Consider the following 12247-nt stretch of genomic DNA (forward strand, 5'->3'; position numbering starts at 1 on the left):
TGACTTTATTTTCTATGTGTAAATAGTTCTATGTTTTCTTTTAGTCTTCATCATGGTAGTAATTTTGATCCCATTTTCATCTTCTATATTAAAATAGCTTTGTGTCAAAGGTTTCTAGTTCTTTTGTATTACTAATCATAGCAAATCAGAGTTTCATGGGTTGAAGAAGTTCCCTGGGAGTGGATTGTGAAAGTATCTACCTGGACTTCCTGATTTCCACTGTCTCAGGAACCATATGGATGATTCTTTATATTGCTATGTTATGGCAATATAACTAGAGCAGAGGAAGGAGCCGGTGATTTGTTTTCCCGCTTCAAGATAAGATGCTCACGTGCAGGACAATGAATTTTTGTTGGGGATCTCTGAGATGTTTTACTGCTTGGCCCATTCTCTTCCTCCCACACAGCTTGTGTGCAAACCCAACTCTGAAGAGACTTATGTGCATTGTGGAGTGTGCGGATTATGTATACATATATATCTCAATTCCACTAAAAATAATGTTGACCATGTTTTTCGTTTGTTTTCTTATATTCCTATTGTTGCTTTTGGTCGTTCTCCAGGAAAGAAAGGGGACAACACAGACTCACGGAGGCATGTTTACATGGGAATGCAGTACTATCTTACATTAATATGACTGCATTGTTTCTTTTTCCTCTTGAATGAAATTAGTGTACTATGTTAATTTTCTTTTGAAAAAAAAAAAGTATAGCATTTTAGTCATTGGCAATCTGCACCATCTCAAAAGAAACTGTGTTGTTTTTTTTTTTAAGATTTTATTTATTTATTTGACAGACAAAGATCACAAGTAGGCAGAGAGGCAGGCAGAGAGAGAGGGGGGAAGCAGGCTCCCTGCTGAGCAGGGAGCCCAACGTGGGGCTCTATCTCAGGACGCTGAGATCATGACCCGAGCCTAAGGCAGAGGCTTAACCCACTGAGCCATCCAGGTGCCCCAGAAACTACCTGTTTCTTGAGGAAAACTTTATGCCTAGGTTGAAAGAGAACATTCAATTTAATTAGGCATTTTATTTTTAAGGGATCCACATTGACTCTGTTATAACAAAACAAGCCAATATTTATGATGAATTAAACTCTCTTGAGTGTTTTCTTCCAATGTGAGGTAAGAACTAATCATAGTTTTAACCTTCCACGTTGTAGAAGAAAAGAGTTTTTGAGTGATTAATGATGGAATAAGTTTGTTCTTTTTCACCCTGCCTGCTAAACTTTTTCTGGTAGACTGAGGATCAAAATAACTCCTAATTATGAATCAGTAACCTAACTATGGCATTTTAGTTATTTCACCCAACTTACAACATAAATAAGACTTATTTTATGGAATGTGTCTGTGTTGGGGGTACATTTCTATAACACATTTATGATATTCCAAATATATACTTTTTTTCATGCTTACAGCTGCCTCTTTGTAGAAGAGGGATCAATAACCATCTGACTGAGGTTTTAAAAGAGAAAGATAAAGAGCAAAACCCAAGGAAAGCTCACACTAACACATAATTGGAAATAGAATTTGAATGTTTTCCAAGCAGACAATTGTAGCTTTCCTTACATGCAGCAGACATTTTCATTAAATAGATTCCTTGGTAATAAATTGTATATTTACAAGGGCTTTGTTTGCAGTGTCCCTTTGAGATGATACATCAAGTTCAGAAGCATCAATAAAAGTGACTTTAATATCCAGGAAAATACTGATGCAGCTGTTTGTTTTCCAACAGTGCCAGTGACTCATAAATAACAAAGTAACGCAGGCATACCTTGGGCAAAGTGGCTATATTATCCTTTCTATGACTCTAATACCAGTAAATCAGTTACCGACTTCAGATTTCTTAGAAAATATGTTTGCTGGTTCCAGATAATGTTCAAGTTTAAACAATAACACCAGAAACAAAAATCCCTTACCAAACAAGTGATATTTCCAAGTTGAAGGAAGTTGAACTCTTTTTTTAAAAGTCATTCTGGAAATTTTGAGTAATTTCAGAGTTTTAAGATCTCATTATTTAAGGAAGAAGAATGCTTAATCAACATCACCGGGAAAGAATCGATGAGAATGGAGTTAAACAAAAGGAACTGTGCCTAAAAAAGTGCAGAAAAGAATGATATCTTGAATTTAATAAGCCACTTTTCAAACAGGTAAGATGTTTACGTGTCTGTCTTTATAAAATCCCTATTATGTTTGTAGAGGGAGACATTATTGTCCCAAGGGAAATAGGCACTTTTATTAGTAATCACAGAGTCCTAAATGGATTCTGAAGTGAAACAGGAGTATCAGTCCCCAATCCAGGGTTACATTAAGAGCATACTGTGTTATATTTTTAAATAGATGAAAGTGTACGACCACTGTCTGCATCACCCCAAGGCTCCTTAACTATGTTAAAAAAAAAAAAAAAAAGTTGCTCATATAGGTAGGAGAATATTACCTGTTTGGTTAGCTTTGCAAAAACAACTCTCCCTTGTCTTTACCAAATCTTCACTTACGTCCTTGATCCAACATGTATATTTCTCAGCTATATTCTTTAATTTGTAATTTTCTCTCGTTTTACTGTGGCTCCATTTCTTCCCCTTATCTTTAAAAAATTCACTTTGACAAATGTCCTACTAGTCACAATTTCACTGGTAAATTTCCAGAAGAAAATGAATAAACCGTGTCTCTAAATAAAAAAAGAAAAAAAAAAGTAGTAACATTCAAGGATTATGATGAAAACATAGCATAACATAACGTAAGAGCAACATAACATATAAAAAGAGAAGTTTGTTGTCTTAACTTCCCAAGTTGGTTTTCTGAACCCCTTTGTTTCCTTCTATCTGTCCTTAGTCTTACGTACTTCTCTCCTTTCTTATGGTTCTTAGTATTTCCTTCTCTATGGAAAGAATGTTGACTATTAATTATACTCTAATTTAGAAAGTGTTTCAACATTTCTCATCTTCCAAGAGTATTTTTTATGACAAGCTTTCACTCCTGCTAAAAAGTTACATTGATCTCATGGCCCTCAGAAGAAAGGATCTGAGAGTCAAGACGCTTTCCCCAGTAATCCTGAACTCAAAGCCCACAGGGGCTGGTTCATCTGCCTGAATAGTAGGACTCTTTTCTTATTATGTGTTCTACTTGTACTGTACTACTCCTCATAAAGTTCTTTGAAGTTATTGTGAATAAGGTCATTATAATGGTGAATATCACCTTCATTTAAAAAGAAATTTATTGGCCTTAAATATTTAATTTTATATTAGTCTAAGTATATTTTGTAATCCGGTTTAATGGATTTATCTTATGTTTAATGCTGCCATTTGTTTCATTTGTAACAACATATGGTAAAAGGAAAAAGATTTGTGTGTGTTTCTTTAAGTAGAGTCAGAGCTGATGAGATTATTGGGTTAGGGAGGGGAAGCTAGTTATTGAATTATAAATTCCGTAATTGGATCTGTCTGGTTCTCTGTCCTCTGAGTGCAATGCAGGGACATTAAACGCTTCCGCTCACCCTCTGGATCTGAGTGTTCCATGTAAGTCACATTATCAGCAGGCTTCTTACTGTTCTAAAACATGGAATCTCTGGGGGCAGCTTACTATCAAGAAAAACTTTGAAAACACTGAATCTTCATCTATTTTTGTTAAAAAAAATTATATCATCAAAGTCTTTTTTCTGGTAAGCTTAATATAAAGACATCAATATGCACAGCTGTCACCTTGGAAGTTTCATATTTTTATGTACAAAATCAGAGTGCTTTATCTGTGAGATTATTTTGGAAAGTAGCTATAGAAGATAAACCTACCTAATGAATGTTTTTAAAAGTTAAAACTTTCCATTGTTAGGGTTTCAATAAAAAGACATTATAAATCTATTAGTGGAGTTAAGCTTCTTCAATGTTCAGACATCAAACTTAAAATCACATGACGTTTTATTTACAGAAATACAATAGACATCTTTAACCTCTCCCTTTTTAAAATATCATTGAATTGAGCTCTGGAGGAAGTTATTTTTATTCATACCTATTATCAATATCCATTTCTAGTGTAGAAGAGTCTTAAAAATGATTATACCAAACATCTAATTTGCTCCTAATATGTGCCACAAGCTTTTGTATTCGATCTTCTGTTCCATACCATCTAAATGTAGACAGTATTATACCCATTTCACAGAAAGAGAAACTGAAGTTCAGAAAAGCAGTGTTAATAGCCAACATCACATGAAGGGCCTGCTTTTGGGTTCATTGATTTCTCTCTATTGATTACCTGTTTATAATTTTATTGATTTCTGCTCTAATTATTAATAATTCTTTTCTTCTGTTTGCTTTGGGCTTGCATTACTCATTTTTTGTCATTTTCTGAGATGGAAGCTTAAATTATTGTTTGCAGATCTTCATCTTTTCTAATACATACATTCAGTGCTCTCGGTTTCCTTCTAAGCAAGGCTTTCATATTTCATAAATTTGAATACATTGTATTTTCATTTTAATTTGGATCAAATAATTTTTAAAATTTCTTTTGAGATTTCCCCTTTGGCTTAGATGTTATTTTGAAGTGTGTATTTAATCTCCAAATATTTCGGAATTTTCCAGCTATCTCTCATTTTAATTCTATGACAGCCTGAGAACATACTTTATATGATTTTTATTTGATTAAATTTGTTAAGGTATGTTTTATGGACGCTTTCTCTTTTGCAAATGTTTCATGTGATCTTGAGAACTACGTGTATCTTGCTGTTATTAGATGAAGTATTTTATAAATGTCAGATTCCTTTGATTGGTGGTGTTATTCAATTCAACTATATCCTTAATTTTCTGCTACTTGATCTGCCAATTACTGATAGAGGTGTTTGCAATGTTCAACTATAATAGTGGGTTTGTTTATTGCTTCTTGAAGTGATATCACATTTTTGCTTCATATATATATATATATATTTTTTTTTTAGATTTTATTTATTTATTTGACAGACAGAGATCATAGGTAGGCAGAGAGGCAGGCAGAGAGAGAGGAAGGGAAGCAGGCTCCCGCCGAGCAGAGAGCCCAATGGTGTCTTGATCCCAGACCCCGAGATCATGACCTGAGCCGAAGGCAGAGACAAACCACTGAGCCACCCAGGCGCCCCATGCCTCACATATTTTGATGCTCTGTTGTTAAATGCATACCAGTTATAGATTAAAATGTCTTCATGGAGAATTGACCCTTTTATCATTCTGTTATGACTTGTTTTCTTTCTGATAATTTCCCTCATTCTCAAATTGGCTTTGTCTAAAATTAATGTAATCACTCCAGGTTTCTTTTGAGGAGTGTTACCATGGTATATTTTTCTTCATTTGTTTATTTTTAATCTCTCTGTATTTTTATATTGACAGTGGGTTTTTTATAGAATGTGTATTAGATCTTTTTTCATTCTTTCTTTCTTTTTTTTTTTTTGATCCACCTGACAATCTCAGTTTCTTAATTGATGTATGTAGATCATTTATCTTTAAAGTAATTAATAATATAATTGAATTAATATCTGCCATATTTTTAACTATTTTCTATTTATCGCACTTATTTTTTTCCTTTTACTTTTCCCCTTTTTTCTTCCTTCTCTAGTTTTAATGAGCATTTGATAGATTCCATTTTTCTCTTGTTTCTTAGCACATTTAGTTTTTTGTGGGTTTTTTTTTGTTTGTTTTGTTTGTTTTTGTTTTTATGTAAGTTTGGTGATTGGCCTAGAGTTTGCAGTATACTTTTACAACTAATCCAAGTTCACTTTTAGAATACACTGTGCCACTCCATGGCTAGTGGAGATAACTTAAAACAGATTGTTCCCAATACCTCCCTCCAGTCCCTTGTAAAATTGCTGTGGTTTATTTCACTTATCAAAAGGAATAAACATTATTTCTATATTATTTTGAACTAACAGATATCTATCATATAACTTGAGAATGAGGAAAATAAGATTTTATTTTACCCTCATTTATTCCTTTTCTGATACTCTTTCCCTCCTTATGTAAATCCTGAGTTTCTGATTTATATCATTTTTCTTGCTTTGTAAGAACTTTAAAAAGGTATTTATTGTATGGCAAACCTACCAGTAACACATTCTCTCAATTTTTGTTTGTCTGAGAAAGTTCCTTTTTCTTCTTCACTTTTGTAGAACAATTTTGCTAGATACAGAAGTCTGGATTGGTAGGTTGTTATTTTCCACACTTTAAATATTTCACTTCACTACTTTTTGTTTGTTTGTTTGTATGGTTTCTGATAAGAAATCTGATAAATATGTGTTTTTTTCTCTATAAATAAGGTTTTATATTGCCTTATTCCCCAGCTTCTTGGCTCATTTCCACATTTTCCTTTGTCTTTGGTTTTCTGGGATTTGAGTATGATATGCCAAACCATAGATTTGGGGGCATTTATTAAAGTTTAGAATGTAGTTCTTTGTTATGATGATTGTTCAGGTAATACTTCAAAAAAATGTACTTTAACCCTGCGCAGCATTCAAAATATGAGCTTTTCCCCTCATCATGACCATCTCTAATGTTTACCCTAAGAACCCGGTAAGGCTCCTGGAGGTAATACCCACAAAAGTGCAGTACCACCTCCAAGACTATGCATCCAGGAATTTCTCACAGTCAACCAGTTCCACACTCAGCCTTCAACAGTTTTTCAAAGTTATCATTAAAGTGTTTCTATCAATTACTGTCTCCAGTGGTATCTGTTCCCAATAAACTCATCCTGACTATGAGTTCTGTATTTTCTTGTCTCCAGATTTCAAGGTAGCATTATTCCTTGCGACCTCAATTTTCTAATAGATCTAACAAAGAGCATTGAGTTTTAGCTTATTCACCTTTCTTCCTGTTGTGAGGACAGGAGTGATGACTTCTAAGTTCCTTATGTGCTGTAGTTGAAACAGGAAGGTTGACTTAACACTTCTGTTGAATGTTATAACTGGCTATTAATATTTAGAGATTGAAGATTGTGAACAATTTTAAGCTGAATTAGGGATCCCTGGGTGGCTCAGTTGGTTAAGCCTCTGCCTTTGACTCAGGCCACAGTCCCAGGGTCCTGGGATCCAGTCTTGCATCAGGCTCCTTGCTCAGCAGGGAGCCTGTTTCTCCCTCTGCATGCCATTCCCCTTGTTTATGCTCTTTCTTCCTCTGACAAATAAATAAAATCTTTTAAAAAATTTCAAGCTGAACCCAGTAGTTATGTGATGATAGCAAAATAGTAACATATAAAATTTTCCATTATTTTTCAAAATTATATTTCAACATTTTTAGTGGGTTTGTTTGCTTTGTTTTTTTTTTTCATTGGTTGGTATATTTTATTCCTATTAATTTTTATAATCTATGGAAGTAGATTGGTTCTTATTCTTATTTGTTATCATCATAATAATGAGCACTAAGTAAAATAAACATAAGTTGATCCGAATCAAGTTGAAATAAATTATGTCAAAATATATACTTTGCTCTGATTATTATCTTACCATTCTTATGAAGACTGATACAGTAAGTGGATCTTTGCTTATTTGTGACAAATACTAAAAATAATGCTTAAGTTACTTTCTTCTATTTCATTAAGAAAAGCCATTATAAACCAAACCAGACAGTCTAATTACATTTAACTTATATATTATTGTGCTCACTCCCTCAATGATTATTAGATTTACATAGGTTGATAGAAATCCTTAAAGCTATGTGATATTAAATATACATAACATGGTTAATGATAATATTAACCATAAGTATAAATTAAATAACATTTACATTTTTTTTTTGCATTTGATAAGAATGAACATTTTTATTTATACCATTTAAGACTATGGGCATCTGAATGTCCTCAGCTCCTTCATTGCAATTTCATTCTCTGGGAAATCAAAGCAAAGCCTTTTTATGTTTTCTTTGTTATTTCATTACTTTTTTTTGACATTCATCATTTCAGTAGTAGTTTCAGCAACAAATTTCAGTTTTCTAAAATAATGAAATCTTCACATATAGGTTATCAAGTATTCTAGGACAAAATGGTAGATCTTTTTTCTCTCACTTTAAGGAAATATATATTTACATATTGATATATATGCATATATTTGTATGCATATATATATATATTCTAATTTATGTGACCATATAGTGAGTATACATAGAAACACACACACACACACACACACACACACACAGATGCATACAAACACATTAACAGTAGCATATTTACCTGTGCTAGGACATACCTGTGTATTATAGTTATATATCTTTGAATCTAAAGCAATATGCCAGTCTCTGTTATCATAGTCTCCAATCACATTTAAGTAAGTAGTCTATATTTTATTTGTATTGATAAGTCTGATGCAAATGAAGGAAACATATTAAAGAGGTAATGAGATTCAATAACTAGTTTTATGTACTGAAACTGTTGTCTTTTTTTTTTTTCTTTTTGAATCATCAGTCATATGCTTCATGTGTCTACCATTGATTCATTCCTAAGGATTACAAGAACAGTTTTTTCTCCCTTTTTCTATAAAGTTAAAACAGAATTAATAACATTCTGAATATTGCAAAACAGGGAAATCATGCATGTGGCTAATTGTGACAGGTGTTTGTACAAATACAACCCAAATGCAGCTTTATGAAATCATTTCTTTCTATTAAAATAGAATGCATCAAAAAAGAAAATGAAATATCTAAATCCATCTCTTTCCTCATGATTAACGAATCTAGCCTGTCTCTCATGAAGCACCATCTGGTCTTTCAAGCACATTTATAGATAACACTTATCAAAACTGGAGGGGATTATGGGGAAGCAAAAAGAAACAACAATAAAAGTAGCTTAATGAAATTCTATGACAAACTAGAAAGGAAGAACACAGCATCTTTCAAAATAATATCTCTGAGCTTTCGGTAGGCAAAACCAATATCTGCAAAAAAAAAAAAAATTCTATATCTTAAACATAAAGCAATGCCAGAGTTGTGGATATAAATGGGACTTGGCCAGAAAACTGCATTTATGAGGAAATTGAAAGATGCTTTATCAATTATACCTAATTTAATATAAACGAATAATGTACCAAGAAAGTTGAAATACTGAAATATTGATCTATTGATGTAAAATACAGTTCACATTATCCTATTTCCTTTCCTGGTGGATGAAATTTACAGTTGTTTACATCTTGGTTTTGAGTTTCTTTACATCTTTCCCATCTGTAAATTATGTAAATACCTTGATAAGTTAACATGGATATAGGACAAGCTGTAATGACTTTTCAACTTCTAAGTACATAACTTTAAGGCTATTTGCTATCCATTGACATTATGTCTGTTATTGCAGTGCCCTCCCATGAAGTAGGACTGGACATACCTTCTCTGCGGGACATGCAATGAATTGTGATTTGGAATTGTTGGGAAAGTAAATTTTGTGCATGCGATCGTTGGAACCCCACTTGGTCATATTAAAATGGGCCCTGGGCCTGGAACACATCCCCTACCAAGGGATAAAGACTCTGAACAGCCTATGGGACTTTCTGTCTTATCTGGGACTATGACTTCCAGTTTCAGATACAATGTGTACTCTGTTGTTCTACTTAAATGTGTGTGTCCTATGGTACCTGGCCAGCCCCACTAATATACCCCTCCCCTGTGAGGAAGTCATGGGGCCCTTCTGCTGCAATATGAAAGAGTGTGTGCAGACCCATTGCCTTGCAACAACTGCTAGGAGGGACCCAATAACCACAGGGGTCCCACATCCCCTACTGAAGTTGGTCTTGATCTTTCTCTTCTCTATGTGGGTAAATCACTGTTCCAACCAGTGTTTGACTATGTTGTGTTTTCCTCAGACTCTCACACCAGGTTGCAATAAGCAGAAGTGCTTGGTCTTTACAATAGACCATAGATGATGCTTGATCGACACAAATGATCCAAAGAAGTCTCATTAGTCAAGGTATGGATTCTCATTTTCCTTCTTCCCAGCCTCTGCAATTGTAGAAACTAGTGTTGAGATAAAACTTTGTCAGCCTGGGTTCCAAAGTGATAGAAATGAGTGTTCCTCCATGTTACACTACAATGGATATATAATGTGAGCAAAAAATAAACTGTATCAGTTGGTGATACTGAGCTTTTTTTGTTTGTTCTGTTTTGTTTTATTTGTTTTTCTAGAGAGAGTGTGTGTGCATGTGTGCATGGGAACATGGGAAGGTGGGGGCAGAGAGGGTAAGGAGAAAGAGAATACTTAGCAGGCTCCACAGTCAGAGTGGAGCCTCATGCAGGGCTCGGTCTCATGACCCAGAGATCATGACCTGAGAAGAAATCAAAAGTCTGATGCTCAACCAACTAAGACACCCAGGAGCCCATGTTTTGTTTGGTTTTTAACCATTGCTATCCTGAGCTTTCCTAGATGATATGAGAACAGAGCTTCCCATGGAGATATTTGAAACAGTAATCCATAAGGAGCCCCATTTTCTATATTGCTTGATCTACACTTGCCTCTTTGTCATATATGTCTTATAAGTTTTGTCTAACACATCAAGTTTGTTTTAAACTCAGAGCCCTTAAATATGCTCTGTTTTTATTTAGAATGTTCTTATTCTGGATTTCAACAGTGCTCACTCTCTCATCTCAGTTCTGTACTCCAAAGCACTTTTCCAGAGGGACTGTTCTTGACCACTTTATTTTTAAAAAGGTCCCTTTATGCAGCCACAGTCTATCACTTCACTTAACTTTGTTTAGCTACTTATGAGCCTTCCACCTGCACTCACTGTGTACTTAACAAAAAAAGAGATGGCCTCTAGTCTTGTTTATCATAGTACTTCCTAGGACATATTCTATGTAGTTGATGCTAGCCCATGCAGAGACACATACACATACACATTATTGAATGAATAAATGAGCAGATTGCTTGGAAACTTAATGTAGTCACAGTTCACGAAGAAAGCATATAGCTGATTCTCATAAATGGGCAACATCTATAACTTACAATTACCACTGGGGCTGGAGAAAAACAAACAAACAAACAAACCATAAGCCCTTCCAGCAGAGGCCAGTCTCTGCCTCAATACTGGCTCAAGACTTCTCTTTTCCCATTCCTCCAAAGAGAATATCTAAAGGACGATTTTAATTTTTTTTTCTGTTATTGTAAGTTTTAGCTGGCCATTAGGTAATGGTGAATTTTAAAAAGAGGAAGAGTGGCAGTTAATGTTTGCTAATTAATAGCTATGTGTTGGAATCTCTGCTGAATCATTGATATATTGCATCAGAATTCTCACAACACTCTCGTGAGATAATCATATTTTTACTGCCCAAGGAAGTGGGAACTGAGTCTCAGAGATACCAAGTGTCTGTCTTCACATCATACCACTAACATAAAATAAAAATATTTTAAAGTGATGTTTTTCCAAATGTATTCTCCAAACCACCAGCATGAGTTTTGCCTGAGAACTTTCTAGTAATGCAAATTTTTGGATTCTACCCCAAACCTACTAAACAAAAAACAGTGGATGAGGCCCAGACATCTGCATTTAACAAGTCCACTAGATAATGCTGATATACACGAACATTGGAGAAGCACAGTTTTAAAAATCCCAAAATACTAGGATTCATTAATCCCAATATTTACATAGTAAGCATAACTAGAAAATTTAGACCATAAAGTTGCAATGGATTTTTAAAATATGTATAAAAATGCTGTGAACTGTGTAAGACTGATGATTCACAAACCTGTACCCTAAAACAAATAATACATTATATGTTAATAAAAAATAATAAAAAAATAAAAAATAAAAAGGAAGGCTGACCTCTGACTTCTGCAAATAAAGAATCAAAGAATATTGAAACTAATATAACACTGTATGTCAGCTACACTGGAATTAAAAAAAAAAAAAAGAGTATAACAAAGGGTAAGCAACCATGTACCAGAAATTTAAATAAAATAAAAGATTTTATTATGTATGTATGTGAATGAAAAAAAATTCTACATGAAATGGCCAAATTCCTAAAAATAAATAAATAAATAAATAAATAACATCCCAAAATTACTATAAAAAGAAATTGGTAACTTGATAAACTAATAAAAATTGAATTTTTTTTTGTCCTATTTGTCCAAATAATTAATTTGTCCTGTACTGTGGTAACCAGAATACATGTGCATATACTATGACAACACTGTGGCTTCCAGTATTAGGTTAATTGACTATGGTTTTCAAATTATGCCACTATGAACCCAATAAACATGACTAATTAAATAAAAGCCTATATTTTCAAGACTTTTAGTAAGAGGTTTGATGTCAGTGAGAGGGACAAGAGTTAA

This window comes from Martes martes (genome assembly GCF_963455335.1).
Source record: "Martes martes genome assembly, chromosome: 1".
NCBI classification, from domain to species: Eukaryota; Metazoa; Chordata; class Mammalia; order Carnivora; family Mustelidae; genus Martes; species Martes martes.